An 18,269-nucleotide genomic window follows, 5' to 3' on the forward strand; every position below is an offset into this window, starting at 1 on the left:
GTCCGGTGCACACCGGACATGTCCGGTGCGCCAGCCACGTCACCAAAGCCGTTGGGTTCCGACCGTTGGAGTTCTGTCTTCTGGGCCCGCCTGGATGTCCGGTGGCGCACCAGACTTGTACTGTAGAGTGTCCGGTGCGCCAGCAAGGGCATGCCTGACTTCTGCGCGCGCTGGCGCGCATTCAATGCGCTGCAGGTAGCTGTTGGCGCCGAAGTATCCGTTGCTTCGATGTCACACCGGACATGTCCGGTGAATTATAGCGGACTAGCCGTTGCGGATTCCCGAAGCTGGCGAGTTCCAGAGCCGCTCTTCCTTGGAGCACCGGACACTGTCCGGTGTACACCGGACAGTCCGGTGAATTATAGCGGAGCGCCTCTGCATTTTCCCGAAGGTGACGAATTCGACTTGGAGTCCTCTGGTGCACCGGACACTGTCCGGTGGCACACCGGACAGTCCGGTGCGCCAGACCAGAGGTGCCTTCGGTTGTCCCTTTGCTCTTTTGTTGAACCCAATACTTGGTCTTTTTATTGGCTAAGTGTGAACCTTTGGCACCTGTATAACTTATATACTAGAGCAAACTAGTTAGTCCAATTATTTGCGTTGGGCAATTCAACCACCAAAATCATTTAGGAAATAGGTGTAAGCCTAATTCCCTTTCAGTATCCCTCGGAAGATAGTGTCAGACAGAGGGACACAGTTCACTTCAAAATTTTGGAAGAGCCTTCAACAAGCTATGGGCACCAAGTTAGATTTCAGCACCGCCTATCACCCCCAGTCAGATGGTCAGACGGAAAGAGTCAACAAGGTCCTCGAGGATTTATTAAGAGCCTGTGTGTTGACATTCGACAAAAACTGGGAGTCCAGTTTACCGTATGCCGAATTCTCGTATAACAACAGCCATCAGGCCAGTATCAAGATGTCACCGTTCGAAGCATTGTATGGACGAAAGTGCCAGACCCCCCTAATGTGGTCCAATGTAGGGGAAAGGACACTGGAAGGACCTGCCTTCGTTAAAGAGGCCGAGGAGAAAGTTGCCCTGATCCGCAAAAGATTACTTGAAGCTCAGAGTCGACAGAAAAGTTATGCAGACAACAGACGGAGAGAACTCAGATTTGAGGAAGGAGACTTCGTATACCTCAAGGTCTCCCCGATGCGTGGTGTCAAAAGGTTCTAAATGAAAGGAAAGCTAGCACCGCGATTCGTTGGCCCCTATCCCATCATTGGCAGAGTGGGACCCGGAGCATACCGCCTTGAATTACCAGAATCCATGTCAGATATCCACAATGTGTTTCATGTGTCCCAGCTCCGTAAGTGCCTGCAAGTACCAGAGAACCACATCGAGGCAGAGATAATCCAGATTCAAAAAGATCTCCAGTACCGAGAAAAGCCAATAAAGATTCTTGACTCAGCAGTCGGAAAGACCCGCAACTCAGAAGTAAGACTCTGTAAAGTTCAGTGGAGCAGAGAAGGAGAAGAGGAAGCTACCTGGGAAAGTGAGGACTCTCTGAGGAAGGAATACCCTTACCTTTTCTCGAGCCCCGTCTGAATCTCGAGGGCGAGATTTCTTTAAGTGGGGTAGGTTTGTAACATCCCAGAATTTCAACCCGAGGTTTGGAACCCTAATCTAACCCCCCTATTTATCTCTCCCTAATCCCCCCATAGGTCTTCTCATCATATGCATACACTTTGTTTGATTAGAAGCACCTCACTTAGATTATATTTTTAGCACCTAAGATTATCTAGTTAATTAATTGTTCAAAAGGAAAGGAGATAAAAATAGAAATAGAAATTAGAAATTAGAAATAAAAAAGAAACCTTCCCCCCCTGGCTAGGTCGATTCCTGGCCCACACCCGCGGCCTCTCTCTCCCCGCGCTCGCGACCTCCCCCCCTCTCAGCCCACCTCCGGCCTGCTACCTCACGCGCGCCAGCCCACTCCGCGTGCGCGCTCACTCTCGCTGACAAGCCGACCCCACCCGCCAGCCGCGCTCACTCTCGCCCTCTTGCGCCCGCGCATCGCTGACAAGTCGGCCCTGTCAGTCAGCCACTCTATCTCCCTCGCCGCGTACGGCTTCACCGCGGTCACCTCCGACCACCGTCCTCTCCTCCTCCCCGCCTGCACTCGCCGCACAGGGAAGTTCGGCACCGCCTTGTCCTCGCTGCTATGGTCGCGTCCTTGCATGGCACCGCCACGCCGAGCGGTCTCGTCGCCGCCGTTGTACACCATTAACTCCGTCGTTGTGCACCTCACCGGCGTCCACCTAGCACCGCTGCTCCCCTCCCCTCGGGCGCCTATAAAAGGGCCGCCCCGAGCTCCTCCTTACCCCGCACCGGCCTCGACCACTCTTCTCCCCCTCGCCTGAGCTCAATCGCGCCAGCTCCGCCGCCCTTCCTCCACTCCGGTAAGCTCCTCCTCCACCCCCCTCTCTGGTTGTTCAACGAACAATTCGCTAGGCTCAACAGCTTCGCCACACCACCGCGGGCTTGGAACACCGCTCCCCTGCCCCCGATCACCACCCAAACCTCACCAACGACGACTCCCGCCGTGGAGCTCCGCCACCTCACCGCGGTCAGCTCCCTCTCAGCCTCCTCTGGCAAAATTGGACCCACCCTTAAGCTCGCCAGCCCCTCCTCATGCTAGGGAGCCTGCCCGATACCCTGGAACCGGGTCTCTGGCGGCGAATCGTCGTTGAACCCGCCGTCGGCCGGGTTTTCCCCGCGGGTTGGCCGGTTCGCCCCTGCCCCGTCAGCCGCTGACGCCGTCTCCCCTCCCGCTCTCCCTGGCGCGTGGGCCCCGTGACCACGAAGTTGTTTCCTCACGCGCCCGTGCCGTTTCTTGCCGTGGACCGTGCTGGGCCGGTGCGCTCGCGCCTGCGCGCGCCCCTGCACCTGGCTAGGCCGGAATTCGCCCCCCGGCCCACCAGAGCCGAAAATCCTTTTTCTTTTTCTTTTCCATATTTTCCCCTTTAGTTATTTATATCTTGATATTTTATGTACCAAAAATTATCCAAACACTTTCTAAGTCACATAAAATGATAATGTTAGGAATTTGACACACTCCACTCGATAAACCACTGTTTGATGTATTGTTTATTGCCTGTTTTACTAGAAGAAGTGGGGACCGTCGATCCGGAACTTGTAGCCCCGGAAGAAGGGCAGGAGCCCGACCTCCCAGAGATAAATCTTTTGTGCCAGGAAAGCTTCGACGAAGGCAATGTCCATCCTTCCCTTGGTGCATAATTTACCTATTCTTTCTACCACTACCTAGGCCGGGATTACGGGATGGAATATTTGCATTGTGAGCAGAGAGATAGCCCGCATTAACATACATCTTTTGAATACAAAATGTGGGATGGGAAAAAGGGCAGTGTGGTTCTCTAAGCGAGGTTTTCAAAAAAGTGTGCGATGAAGGGTATTCACCCTCATCACCTTGTGAGTGGGATGATCAGGAACTCCCTGGTTTAGGGGAGGGCCTAAGGTGATGGCTCAGCTGGTTTAGACGTGAGCAGAAGGATTGTCCCCTCATATAAGGACCAGTTTGTCATCTTTCACTACCTGTACTCATGAATAGTACAACCAATCGAGACTGTGTGGGCAGTCACTCAATCTGAACTCGTACGGTCCAACCCCAGGATTATGAAGGTTGGGGAGCACCGGGAGAATAAGGAGGGGGAATGTTTTGTCCGGTTTGGACATGGCGGTGGCCTGACTCCTTCCGGTATAACCGTTAAGGTTAGGACGTGCGACGAAGGAAAGAGATTCGGATTCAGATCTCATTGGCCATGGGATCGCAGAGCCGAACTAGTGGGTAAAGTGTACACCTATGCGCAGAGTTTGAAAACCTATTCGAATAGTCTATGTACACTGGTATGGACGAGTCTGGTGTGGTATGACAATTAGTGTTTTACAACCTCCGTGAACAGGGAAATGTGTGTGTGTGAATACGTTCTTGGAAAAGAAAACGATGCCACGGGAGCGGGAAGCTTAGTGGTGGTTGAGTATTGTGTTAATTCTATTCCCTTGGGGAAAACACTAAAAGTTCTAGCCTTCTCTAAGAAAAAGAAGTGTGACTTCAACTCCACCATATAAAGCATGTATGATATAGGTCCCTTTCTCTTTACGGGAGCGGGATGGGCTTGCGGAATACCTAATGTATTCACTCAGATTTATTTATGTTTTTCAACAGCCGAAGACTTCTTGTCTGCTATGCTTGATTGAGAGGGTTGTGTCTGCACCCAGTTCTGCCTGTGGATTGGGCTAGTGTATCTTCTATTGCGCTTTGTATTCTGGCTCTCTCGAGCTTGTACCCCGGTATTGTAAAAACATTTATTCAAACTCTATACTATTTGAAGTAAGGAATGTGGTTACTAGCCTCCTGGGACTAGTAATTGTATCACATTTGAGTCCCAAAGGATCGGGACGCTTCAGGACCTCAACAAAGGAGATAAGTCCGTTGATCAAAAGGCATACTAGTCTATGATAGGTTCTTTGCTTTATTTATGTGCTAGTAGACCGGATATTATGCTAAGCGTATGCATGTGTGCTAGATTTCAATCTGATACAAGGGAGTGTCACCTTGTGGTCGTTAAGCGAATTCTTAGATATTTAGTTGCTACGCCTTGCTTCGGGATCTGGTATCCAAAGGGGTCTACCTTTGACTTGATTGGATATTCAGACTCCGATTATGCTGGGTGCAAGGTTGATAGGAAGAGTACATCAGGGACGTGCCAATTCCTAGGAAGGTCCCTGGTGTCTTGGAGTTCTAATAAACAAACCTCCGTTGCCCTATCCACCGCTGAGGCCGAGTATGTTGCCATAGGACAGTGTTGCGTGCAACTACTTTGGATGAGGCAAACCCTCCGGGACTTTGGCTACAATCTGAGCAAAGTCCCACTCCTATGTGACAATGAGAGTGCAATCCGCATGGCGGATAATCCTGTTGAACACAGCCGCACTAAGCACATAGACATCCGACATCACTTTTTAAGAGACCACCAGCAAAGGGAGATGTCGAAGTGTTCTATATTAGCACCGAGAACCAGCTAGCCGATATCTTTACCAAGCCTTTAGATGAGAAAACCTTTTGCAGGCTGCGTAGTGAGCTAAATGTCTTAGATTTGCGCAACTTGGATTGATTTATAGCATACATGTGTTTTATGCCTTTGATCAAGTTACCTTATGCATTTATGAGATTTGTATGGTGCTCAAGTTGTGCACGGGATCCCCAGACCTCACAAGTCCATGTGTGAATGATGCACATATTTAGGGGGAGAAGTGCTACAACTTGACCCTTTGAGACTAACATTTGTTCTAGAGTTTACTTGATGTAGTCTCAAAGGTGAATTGAAAGGGAAAGGTGAACTTGGACCATGCAAAGACTCCCACTGTACTCCGGTATTAGTGTACTAACCTCCAAGTTTATTCTTATACTCTTATTGCCTTTTTGCTCTTAATTGACATTTTTGGTGAGGCAATGGGGTTAAAGGGCCAAGAATGATCCCGTTTTGGTGTTTAATGCCAAAGGAGGAGAAAATAAGGCCAAAGCAAATGGACCAGCTACCACTTGTGAAAAGTTTAAAAAGAGTAGAGTAGAACTTTTGATTTGTCAAAATACTCTTACTATCAAAATTTGGTCTCTTGTGGGGAGAATGTTTGATTATGGGAAAAAGGGGGAGTTTTTGGCTCTTAATCATTTTTACTCTTGGATTATCTCTCTTTGTGCCCAAACAAGTGTGTTTGACTTAGAGATAGGAAAATGAATTTTATTTGCAAAAACAAACCAAGTGGTGGCAAAGAACGATCCAAATATGTCAAATCTTGTCAAAGACTATTTTTGTTCTCAATTGCATTGATGTTGCACTTCTATTTGTTGCTTTATGATGTGTTGGCATAAATCACCAAAAAGGGGGAGATTGAAAGGGAAATGTGCCCTTGGGCCATTTCTAGTATATTTTGGTGATTAAGTGTCCAACACATATTAAGTGGGTTATTATATGCCAAATGATAAATGAAGTGCAAATCAACAAGAAGGTATGTTTCTAGACTTAGTACATTTGTTTTGGGTACTAATGAAGTTACCTAAGTGCTAGAAACAGGAAAAGAAAAAGATTGGAAGAGAGTGCATGTGTGCAGCCAAGACGCAGCACAGTGTGGCACACCGGACTATCCGGTGGTGCACCGGACAGTGTCCGGTGCGCCAGGTTGGTCTCCGGGGAACTGGCCACTCTCGGGAAAATTTCGGCGGTGCACGGCTATAATTCACTGGACTGTCCGGTGGTGCAGTGGACTGTCCGGTGAGCCAACAGCCGCCAGCGCAACGGTCGACCGCCAAATCCGCGGGCGACGCGTGGCCCGCTCCAACGGTCGGCAGGGGACACCGGACTGTCCGGTGTGCACCAAACAGTGTCCGTTGCGCCAACCATCCCAAAGTTGCAACGGTCAGCTGCGCCAGGAATGGAAGGGAATCGCGCACCGGACATGAACAGTGGTTGTCCGGTGGTGCACCGGACTGTCCGGTGCGCCACCCGACAGAAGGCAAGATTTGCCTTCCAAGAATGCCTCCAACGGCTCTTAGCTGCCTTGGAGCTATAAAAGGGACCCCTAGGCGCATGGATGAGTCACCCAAGCATTATTTGATCATTCCTAAGCATCCAGACTTCACTCCCACGCATTTGATTCTTTGTGCTAGCAATTTGAGCTCCTCTTGAGTTGAGAACTCCGTGTGTTGAACTTAGAGCTCAAGTTGTGACTTGTGTGTGTGATTGTGTTGTGGATTTGAGTCTTGTTTGTGTTGCTCTCCCCTCCCTTACTTCGGTGCTTCTTTGTGATCATCAATTGTAAGGGCGAGAGGCTCCAAGTTGTGGAGATTCCTCGCAAATGGGAGAAAGTATAAGAAAGAAGAACACTGTGGTATTCAAGTTGATCATTGGATCACTTGAAAGGGGTTGAGTGCAACCCTCGTCCATTGGGACGCCACAACATGGAAGTAGGCAAGTATTACTTGGCCGAACCACGAGATAACTCGCGTGTCTCTTGTGATTGCTTTTCTGTGATTACTTGTGTGTTCGCAAGAGCTCGCTACTTAGCCATACTAACACTTAACCAAGTTTTATTGGCTATTAGTTGTTGAATTTTACAGGATCACCTATTCACCCCCTCTAGGCGCTCTCAGTCCCTAGATTTCTTCAAAATCAACTCAGCGTAAGGCCTTCGGTATGGACCATTAAGCCAACCTTGCTATAATAAGTTAATGAAGTGCATGTCTCTAATATACTTAAAGCACCAGTTTCAACGGTAGTCATGCGTCATCTTTTTTTTTAAAAAAGTCCCTATATTTCTTCAAAATCAACTCAGCATAAAATATTAAAAAGCAGCAGGTGGGGTTTGAACCCACACCCTGATGGAAGAAGGGTGGGGTGGAAGACATTGGAGGAAGCTATCTAACCAGTAGAACATCATGCTCAAATGTTTACAATATTGAATATAAATTGTACATATGTATATATGTTTTTTGAAAAAAAAAATTGTGTCGGACCGGGCCAGCACTACGAGCCGAGGCTACGACCCAAACACCGCACGGCGCTCGTGCTGTGTTGGCCCAGGCACTATTAAATGGGTCATGCCTCGGGCCGGCTCGCTAGACACAACCCATTTGGCCATCTATACCTCCACACGATAATGATGGTCCTCGCTTCAGTGTCCACCACCTCATTCGGCGTTCTACTTTTTCTCTCTCTGCCCTCACGCCTCCACCTCCGTGCCACCCCATTCTTGACACATGGCATAGGAGCAAGTGCCTCCTCCCCAGTATTCGTCCGACACTAGCCCCGATACCGACTCGCGCAGTGGCTATTGCACGTCCACGAGGATGTTTCACATCATGCACACACCATCGTTTTCGCCATCGTCGGACGTCCCGTTCGTCTTCTCGGCCTTCGCCCTATTCTTCCTCCCCAACCTGCTGCCCCCGCACACGGTCGCAGCCGCGAGCCGACCGACGCTGGTCGACGCGGGTACGGGGCGAGTCGGTCATGCACCTGACCTTTCTCCATGCGTGCCGTCGAGGAGGATATGGTGGCTGAAAGGGAAATAGGGTCAAACCTTTTCCTAAATGATTTTGGTGGTTGAAATGCACAACACAAACAATTGGACTAACTAGTTTGCTCTAGATTATATATTCTATAGGTGCCAAAGGTTCAACACAAACCAATAAAAGATCTAAGTTAGGGTTCAAAAGAAAGGAGCAAAAGAAACCGAAGAGAACCCTGGTCTAGCGCACCGGACAGTGTCCGATGCCCCAGGGACCATACAGGCTGAAATCTTCACCTTCGGGTTTCTGGAGAGCCGCTCCGCTATAATTCACCGGACTATCCGGTATACCACTGGACTATCCGATGTGCCAGCGGAGCAACGCTCCAGCGCAACGACCGACTTCAACGGACACCTGCAAAAGCGCTACAGTGCGCGGACAGTTTGCGCAGAGTTAGAGCAGCGCCAGAAGGCGCACCAGATAGTGAACAGTGCATGTCTGGTGTGGCACCGGACTGTCCGGTGGCCCAAGCTGTTAGAGCTCCAACGGTCGAAACCGTCAGAACCCTAACAGTTGGGTGACGTGGCTACCGCACCGGATAGTGTCTAGTGTCGCACCGGACTGTCCGGTGCGCCCATCGACAGCAGCCCTCCCCAACGGTTGTTTTGGAGGTTGGGGCTATAAATACCCCCAACCACCTCTATTCAAGGCATCCAAGTTTTCCAGCATATTGCATTCAATACAAGAGCTCTAGACTTCACTCCAAGACACAAACAAGAGATCAAATTCTCTCCAAAGTCCAAAACCACTCCAAACACTTAGTAACTTGTGAGAGAGAGATTTTCGTGTTCATTTGAGTTCTTATCGCTTGGATCGCTTTCTTCTTCCTCATTCTTGTTCTCAAGACACTTGTAATCAAAGCAAGAGACACCAAGTTGTGGTGGTCCTTGTAGGGGTCTAAGTGACCTGTTTGATTATGGAGAAAGCTCACTCGGTCTAAGTGACCGTTTGAAAGAGGGAAAGGGTTGAAAGAGACTCGGTCTTTGTGACCACCTCAACGGGGACTAGGTTCTTTAGAACCGAACCTCGGTTAAAACAAATCACCATGTTCATCCGCTTTATTTCTTGGTTGATTTGTTTTCCCTCTCTTTTGGACTCGAATTCAATTCTAACACTAACCCCAGCTTGTAGTGTGCTTAAGTTTGTAAATTTCAGATTCCGCCTATCCACCCCCCCTCTTGGCGACTTTCAGTGGCGCTTGTCACGCTTAGATTATCTTAGCGATGGGGAATACATGTCTGAGATATTGGACAACTAAGACCCATAGTGTGGCAACAGTCGACATATGCTACAGAGTTGGTGGTGGTGTTGTGTCGCTTTGGCCGGTTCTTCCTCCCTGTCAGCGTTTCGAGACCGGGGGGTCCCTAAGCCGACGGGTGAGTGTGCCGCGTGCCCCAGCCCAGATGGGTCGAGCGCGTGGGCGAGCGCGAAGGGGGAAAGGCGAGGTGGCCGGAGACGGGCGTGAGAGAGGTGGAGATCCCGCGGCCTTCGTGTTCGTCCCGCGCCCAGGTCGGGTGCGCTTGCAGTAGGGGGGTTACAAGCGTCCACGCGGGTGAGGGGAGCGAGCGGCCCCAAGAGAGCGCCTGTCCCGTCCTCGGTCCCGCGCGGCCAACCTTCTCTAAGAAGGCCCTGGTCCTTCCTTTTATAGTCGTAAGGAGAGGATCCAGGTGTACAATGGGGGGTGTAGCAGAGTGCTACGTGTCTAGCGGAGGGAGAGCTAGCGCCCTAAGTACATGCCAATGTGGCAGCCGGAGAGATCTTGGCACCCTGCTGGTGTGATGTCGTGGCTGTCGGAGGAGCAACGGAGCTTGGCGGAGGGACAGTTGTCGGGGCGGTCGAGTCTTTGCTGACGTCCCCCTGCTTCCGTAAGGGGGCTGAGAGCCGTCGTCGTCACAGGGCACGCGGGGCGCCATCATTGCCTATCTGGCGGAGCTGGCCAGATGGGACACCGGTCTTGTTCTCTGCGGCCCGAGTCGGCTCGGGGTAGGGTGATGATGGCGCTCCCTGTTGACGTGGCGGGCCCACGCCCGAGGCGGGGCGACGTGGGGGCTCCTCCGAAGCTGGGGTCGAATCTGTCTTCCGTTGCCGAGGCCGAGCCCGAGCCCCTGGGTCGGGCGAGGCGGAGGTCGTTCGGCAGAGGCCAGGGCGGAGTCCGAGCCCTGGGGTCGGGCGAAGCGGAGTTCGTCGTCTTCCGGGTCTTAGCCCGAGTCCGAGTCCTGGGGTCGGGCGGAGCGGAGTTCGCCGTCTTCCGGGTCTTAGCCCGAGTCCGAGTCCTGGGGTCGGGCGGAGCGGAGTTCACCGTCTTCCGGGTCTTTGCCCGAGTCTGAGCCCTGGGGTCGGGCGGAGCGGAGTTCGCCGTCTTCCGGGTCTTTGCCCGAGTCCGAGCCCTGGGGTCGGGCGGAGCGGAGTTCGCCGTCTTCCGGGTCTTTGCCCGAGTCCGAGCCCTGGGGCCGGGCGGAGCGGAGCTTCCTATGGCGCCTTTGGCAAGACCTGACTGCCTGTCAGACTCACTCTGTCGAGTGGCACTGCAGTCGGAGTGGCACAGGCGGCGCTGTCCTTTTGTCGGACCGGTCAGTGGAGCAGTGAAGTGACGGCGGTCACCTCGGCTCTGCCGGGGGGCGCGCGTCAGGATAAAGGTGTCAGGCCACCTTTGCGTTAAATGCTCCTGCGACTCGGTCAGTCAGTGCGGCGATTTAGTCAGGGTTGCTTCTTAGCGAAGGCAAGGCCTCGGGCGAGCCGGAGATGTATCCGCCGTTAAAGGGGGGCCTCGGGCGAGACGGAAACCCCTCGAGGTCGGCTGCCCTTGTCCGAGGCTAGGCTCGGACGAGGCGTGATCGAGTCACTCGTATGGACTGATCCCTGACTTAATCGCACCCATCAGGCCTCTGCAGCTTTATGCTGATGGGGGTTACCAGCTGAGAATTAGGCGTCTTGAGGGTACCCCTAATTATGGTCCCCGACAGTAGCCCCCGAGCCTCGAAAGGAGTGTTAGCACTCGCTTGGAGGCTTTCGTCGCACTTTTTTGCAAGGGGACCAGCCTTTCTCGGTTGCATTTTGTTCCAGTGGGTGCGCGCGAGCGCACCCGCCGGGTGTAGCCCCCGAGGCCTCGGAGGAGTGGTTTCACTCCTTCGAGGTCTTAATGCCTTGCGTAATGCTTCGGCTGGTCTGGTTGTTCCCTCATGCGAACTGGTCGTAGCCCGGGTGCACGGTCGGGGCCCAAGCTCTCGGGCTGGTATGTTGACGCTGTCAACGGTTTGGCCGGAGCCGGGTTTGCGAGAGCAGCCCCCGAGCCTCCGCACAGGGCGAGAGGACGATCAGGGATAGACTCGGCTTTTTTACATACGCCCCTACGTCGCCTTTCCGCAAGGAGGAGGGGGGGAGAGCACCATGTTACCCTCGATGGGCACCGAACATGGCGTCTCCGGTGAGCTGCAAGCGGGTAATCCGAGTGGACGTCCGTGCCCCGTTCGTTGGGGGTCGGCTAGGGGCCCAGAGGCACGCCCAAAAGTACCTGCGGGTGATCTGCCGGACCCGGTCCCCTGGCGACGGGGTCCGAGGGCTCGATGCCTCCCTCTGATGGGATTCCGTTACAAGATCGTTCCCGCTGGTCTCGGAAATGTCCTAGGGTACCTCGGGAGCGCAGCCCGAGCCTTGGTTATGTATCGAACGTACCCCTGGTCATCCCTCGCTCGGCGTCTGAGGCGACTGTGAACCCTTCGGGGGCCAGCCTTCGAACCCCTGATCAGTAATGGGCGCGGAGCCCGAGTAGCCTGAGGCGACCATGGAGCCCTTCGGGGGGCCGGCCTTCGAACCCCTGACCAGTAGTGGGTGTCGGGCCCACGCGATCTGAGGCGACTGTTGAACCCCTCGGAGGGCCAGTCTTCGAACCTCTGATCAGTAGGGGGGCTCGGAGCCCGGTTCCTTCACAGGGAAGGATCCTTTTTGGGGTATCCCCTTTCCCGGTCCCTGTTGCAAGAGATAGAGAAAGAGGAAAAAGGAAAAGGATACGAAATCGAACGACGTGGCGTACCTTTTTTGGCGCGGTTATCACGGCGAAGGCGAAGCGTCGCCCGCTCCTCCTGCCAGAGGCGCCGCCTGTCCCGCCGTGGAGTTAATGCGACGGGGCGAGTGGTTGGCGGGGCAGCCGTTCGAGGGACGGATCACGGGTGCGCCGTCTTCACGTCGTGAGAGGAGGCTCTCTTGCTGCCCCTAGATGGGACGTGAGCCTGGCTGACGACGCGACCGCTGCTCCCGCCCGCCTGCCACCGTCATTACTGCCGGCCCACTTTCGGCCGTATTGACCGTCGCGCCAGGCTGGCGCCGCTGGGTCGCCTCAAGTCGCGGCATTGGTTCCGCAACCGAAGAGGCGCGGCGGTGGCGCAAGTGGCGGTGCAGTTGCCTGCATGCAGCATCCGGTGCGCTGGTTGCGCGACGCGTGGGTCTGGGCCTCTGTGCTGGCGCGCTGGGAGTCGGAGAAGCGCGTCCACCCGGCGCGGTTGCATGCCGCCTGCATGGCTGCCCGCCCCTTCCGCCCGTTGGTCTGGGCAAAAGTGGGGGTCGCTTGTAACCGCTGGGCGGTTGTGTGCACCACGCGCGGCGGTTTGGCTTCTTCTGCTCTGAGCCAGTTTGCATGACATGCGGGACCCAGCCCCCGCGCCGCAGGGGAGGGCCTTGGAGCGTGTTGGAGAAGACTCAGCCAGTGGCGTTTGAGGGCGCACGCAGGGAGAGTTGCCTTTAAAAGGAGGGTGACCCCTTTCGGAAGGCGACCATGTCTTCTTTTTCCCTCATGCGTCGTGTCTTTCCATCTTCCAAGCCCCCGAATGGGGGTACCCGCCGTCTTTCCGCCTCCTCGTTGGAGGAACGCAACTCCGTGGGAGTTGGTACCTTTCAGCCATCGTTCGGCTTCAAGGATTTTCATCGTGCAGCCCGGCTGCACCCCTCCACCGGCGGTCACCCAAGATGGTGACCTCCAGTTTGACGGTGGGGAAAGCGAGCCAGGTTGCGGCCTCTACCCCTCCCTCGGCCTCAAGGATTTTCGTCATCCAGGCCAAGATGGAGGATGAGGCGAGTCGGGGGGCTGCCCCCGCATGGGTCGGCTGCCCTTTTCTTCCCCCGGCGCCTGGGGGAGAATGGCATCCTTCAGTCTCACGGGGACTTCCTCCAGCCATGCCGGGATAGGTAGGCCGCCGTCACTCGGCTAGGGCGCCAGTAGCCCTGGGTCTCCGTCTCCCGGCCTGAATGGCTGGTCCTCGTCCTCTGCGGGTGAGAGCCCTCCTGTCGTAACACCTGCCCCGAAGCTGCTGCCGAAGCCGCTTCGCCGCCCGGGGCGGGGGTGGTTGTCGTCGTAGTCAGAACGGGCGGCGGCGAGCCGCTCGTCAGTCTTCTGTTGCTCCGCAGGCCTTCCCCCATGGAATGGGGTTGTTCGTACCTGCGGAGGGGGAACCGGAGTTCCGTTTGTAATGGCACTTCGAATGCAGTGTTTTGGTTCATTGTGGCTGTCGAGGCCTGAACATGTATGTAGTTTCGGCACAGAGCCGTGTTTTTTCCTCATTTTCGAGCGCTAAGTCTCGCCTGTTGATTATCTGAACCGCTTCACCAAGCATGAGTCGCCCCGTGTCAAGGTGACGAGTGAGGTATCCGTATCCCGGAGGCGTAGGAGTCCCTCGGCTCGATCGGCCTTGTTGTCTGAGGCTCCTCTAGCTTAGTTAAAGGGACCCCTTGGCCGCTCTTCGATGAGCCGAGGCCAGGGGTAGCGATATCAGTACGAACAGAGGCGGAGTTGGCTCGAAAATGGGAACCTGGTTGGCCGGAGCCTAGCCGGGTTGCCCGTCAGCGAGGCCGACGCCGGAGTCGATCAGCCGAGGCCTCGGGTCGGGCTGGCGCCCTTGGAAGATGGTTGGCCGAGGCCCCAGGGGTAACCGGCCGAGCCGCCTGCTCGGGCCGGATTCCTGGAGAAGTTCCTGGACCGCGTCGCCGTCCGAGGCTGGGTCGGACCTCGCTGAAGGCGTCGTCGATGCCGAGGGTGCTACAGCCCCCTTCAGCGTGAAGACCCGAGCCTGCAGGATCAGATTGTCTTGTAGTGTGTGCCTTCTGCGACCGTCGAGGCCAGAAAACACACCCTCGCTGCGTTGTAAAGCCGCGTCTCCTTTCCTCTTATTTCGAGCATCTGGACTTTCCGTTGGTAACAGGGATGTTTGCGTGGGCGAGAGTTGCTTCTCGCGGAAGGTGATGAGTGAGGTATCCGTATCCCAGAGGCGTGGGAGTCCCTCGGCTCGGTCGGCCTTGCCGCTTACGCGTACTTTCGCCCGTCCATGAGGCCCTGTCACCGATTCAGTCGAGAAGGCTTGAAGGACCGCCTCGGCAGAAGAGCTTTCGAACGTGAAGACTTGTTCGGTCCGCGGAATCACTTTATCCGAACGCGAGTTACTTATCGCAGAAGGTGATGAGTGAGGTATCCGTATCCCGGAGGCGTAGGAGTCCCTCGGCTCGGTCAGCCTTGGCTGCTTACGTGTACTCCGTCGTTTCCAGGATCTGCTTTTCGAAGTAGTCAAAAAGCACGAAAGAAATTCTGCTAAAAAGAGATCCTTTTTCGAGGAAAATTTCGACGCAGAGGGGGTCTCCCCCCTTTTAGCCCCCGAGGGAGGGTCGGGCTTTGCCGAGGCGAGGCCGACCCTTCCTTGATGACTAAACTTTTGCGTGGGCGCGAGGTAAATGAACAACTTGAAAACATCTTAAGGGTAGAAGCGACGTAGCTGTTTGATGTTCTAAGCGTTGCCGTAGATCTCGCCTTGATTGTTGGCCAGCTTGTATGTTCCGGGCTTCAGAACTTTGGCGATGACGAATGGCCCCTCCCAGGGGGGCGTGAGTTTGTGCCTCCCTCGGGCGTCTTGCCGCAGCCGAAGCACCAGGTCGCCCACCTGGAGGTCTCGGGGCCGGACCCCTCGGGCGTGGTAGCGTCGCAGGGACTGCTGGTACCGCGCCGAGTGTAGTAAGGCCTTGTCCCGAGCCTCTTCCAGCTGGTCCAGCGATTCTTCTCGGCTAGCTTGGTTGCTTTGGTCGTTGTAGGCCCTCGTCCTCGGGGAGCCGTATTCCAGGTCAGTGGGCAAGATGGCCTCGGCCCCGTAGACCAAGAAGAACGGCGTGAAACCCGTGGCTCGGCTCGGCGTCGTCCTCAAGCTCCAGAGCACCGAGGGGAGTTCCTTCATCCATCGCTTGCCGAACTTGTTGAGGCCGTTGTAAATCCGAGGCTTGAGCCCTTGTAGAATCATGCCGTTGGCACGCTCTACTTGCCCATTCGACATGGGATGAGCCACGGCGGCCCAGTCCACCCGGATGTGGTGATCCTCGCAAAAATCCAAGAATTTTTTGCCGGTGAACTGAGTTCCGTTGTCGGTGATGATGGAGTTCGGGACCCCGAAGCGATGGATGATGTTGGTGAAGAACGCCACCGCCTGCTCGGACCTGATGTTGTTCAGGGGTCGGACCTCGATCCACTTGGAGAATTTGTCGATGGCGACCAGCAGGTGCGTGTAGCCCCGGGCGCCTTCTGCAAGGGACCGACGAGGTCCAGACCCCATACAACAAAGGGCCAGGTGATGGGCATCGTCTGCAGAGCCTGGGCGGGCAGGTGGGTCTACTTCGCATAGAACTGGCACCCTTCGCAGGTGCGGACAATTCTAGTGGCGTCAGCCACCACCGTTGGCCAGTAGAAGCCTTGCCGGAAGGCATTCCCGACAAGGGCTCGAGGCGCTGCATGATGGCCGCAAGCCCCCGAGTGTATTTCTTGCAGGAGTTCCTGACCTTCGGCGATGGAGATGCATCGCTGGAGGATGCCCGAGGGGCTCCGGTGGTAGAGCTCCTCCTCATCGCCCAGCAAGACGAACGACTTGGCGCGTCGCGCTACCCGCCGAGCCTCGGCTTGGTCGAGGGGTAGCTCTCCTCGGCGGAGATATTGCAGGTACGGGGCCTGCCAATTTCGATCAGGCGTGGCCCCGCTCTGCTCCTCCTCGACGTCCAGTGCCTCGCCCTCGGGGGCCGAGGGTACCTCGGGCTGAACCGCGGACGCCTCGGGCTGAGCCGAGGGTGCCTCGGGCTGTGCCGAGGGTGCCTCGGGCTGTGCCGAGGGTGCCTTGGGCTGTGCCGAGGGTGCCTCGGGCTCGGGAGCGTCGTCGATCTTGACGGAGGGTTGATGCAGATCCCGGGAGAAGACGTCCGGGGGAACCGTTGTTCGCCCCGAGGCTATTTTAGCCAGTTCGTCCGCAGTCTCGTTGTAGCGCCGAGCGATGTGGTTGAGCTCGAGCCCGAAGAACTTGTCTTCCAGGCGCCGAACCTCATCGCAGTAGGCCTCCATCTTCGGGTCGCGGCAGTGGGAGTTCTTCATGACTTGGTCGATGACGAGCTGCGAGTCACCGCGGGCGTCGAGGCATCTGACCCCTAGCTCGATGGCGATCCGCAACCCGTTGACCAGAGCCTCGTACTCAGCCACATTGTTGGACACCGGGAAATGGAGGCGTAGCACGTAGCGTAGGTGCTTCCCGAGGGGCGAGATGAAGAGCAGGCTCGCGCCGGCTCCCGTCTTCATCAGCGACCCGTCGAAAAACATGGTCCAGAGCTCCGGTTGGATCGGAGCCGTCGGTAGCTGGGTGTCGACCCATTCGGCTACGAAGTCCGCCAACACCTGGGACTTGATGGCCTTCCGAGGGGCGAACGAGATTGTTTCGCCCATGATTTCCACCGCCCACTTCGCGATCCTGCCCGAGGCCTCTCGGCACTGGATGATCTCCCCCAGGGGGAAGGATGACACCACAGTTACCAGATGAGACTCGAAGTAGTGTCGTAACTTCCGCCTCGTCAGGATCACAGCATACAGTAGCTTCTGAACTTGTGGGTAGCGGATCTTGGTCTCGGACATTACCTCGCTGACGAAGTAGACTGGCCTCTGAACGGGCAATGCATGCCCTTCCTCTTGCCTCTCGACCACAATCGCGGCGCTAACCACCTGAGTGGTAGCGGTGACGTAGACCAAGAGGGCTTCTCCATCAGCTGGGGGCACCAATACAGGCGCCTTTGTAAGGAGCGCCTTCAGGTTCCCGAGAGCTTCCTCGGCCTCAGGGGTCTAAGCAAAACTCTCGGCCTTCCTTAAGAGGCGGTACAGAGGCAGACCTCTTTCGCCGAGGCGTGAGATGAAGCGGCTCAGGGCCGCAAGACATCCCATGACCCTCTGTACGCCTTTTAAGTCCTTGATAGGCCCCATGCTGGTGATGGCTGCAATCTTCTCCGGGTTGGCTTCGATGCCTCGCTCGGAGACAATGAACCCCAGGAGCATGCCCCGGGGCACCCCGAAGACACACTTCTCAAGATTGAGCTTGACTCCTTTCGCCTTGAGACATCGGAATGTCACTTCAAGGTCGGAGAGGAGGTCGGAAGCCTTCCTTGTCTTGACTACGATGTCATCGACGTAGGCCTCGACTGTGCGACCGATGTGTTCGCCAAACACATGGTTCATGCACCGCTGGTACGTCGCGCCCGCATTCCTCAAACCGAACGGCATGGTGACATAGCAGTACATGCCGAAGGGCGTGATGAAAGAAGTCGCGAGCTGGTCGGACTCTTTCATCCGGATTTGGTGATACCCTGAGTAGGCATCGAGGAAGGACAGGGTTTCGCACCCAGCAGTGGAATCCACGATTTGATCGATGTGAGGTAGAGGGTAGGGAACCTTCGGACATGCTTTGTTGAGACCAGTGTAGTCTACACACATCCGCCATTTCCCCCCTTTCTTCCTCACAAGCACAGGGTTGGCAAGCCATTCGGGATGGAATACCTCTTTGATGAACCCTGCTGCCATTAGCTTGTGGATCTCCTCGCATATCGCTCTGCGCTTCTCCTCGTCGAATCGGCACAGAGGCTGCCTGACGGGTCGGGCTCCGGCCCGAATATCCAGCGAGTGCTCGGCGACATCCCTCGGTATGCCGGGCACGTCCGAGGGACTCCACGCAAAGACGTCGGCGTTTGCGCGGAGAAAGTCGACGAGCACTGCTTCCTATTTGGGGTCGAGCCCGGAACCGATCCGGATCTGCTTGGAGGTGTCGCCACTGGGGTCGAGAGGGACGGCCTTAACCGTCTCCGCTGGCTCGAAGTTGCCGGCATGACGGTTCACGTCTGGCACCTCTTTAGAGAGGT

Source organism: Zea mays, chromosome 8 (assembly GCF_902167145.1).
Source record: "Zea mays cultivar B73 chromosome 8, Zm-B73-REFERENCE-NAM-5.0, whole genome shotgun sequence".
Taxonomy (NCBI): domain Eukaryota; kingdom Viridiplantae; phylum Streptophyta; class Magnoliopsida; order Poales; family Poaceae; genus Zea; species Zea mays.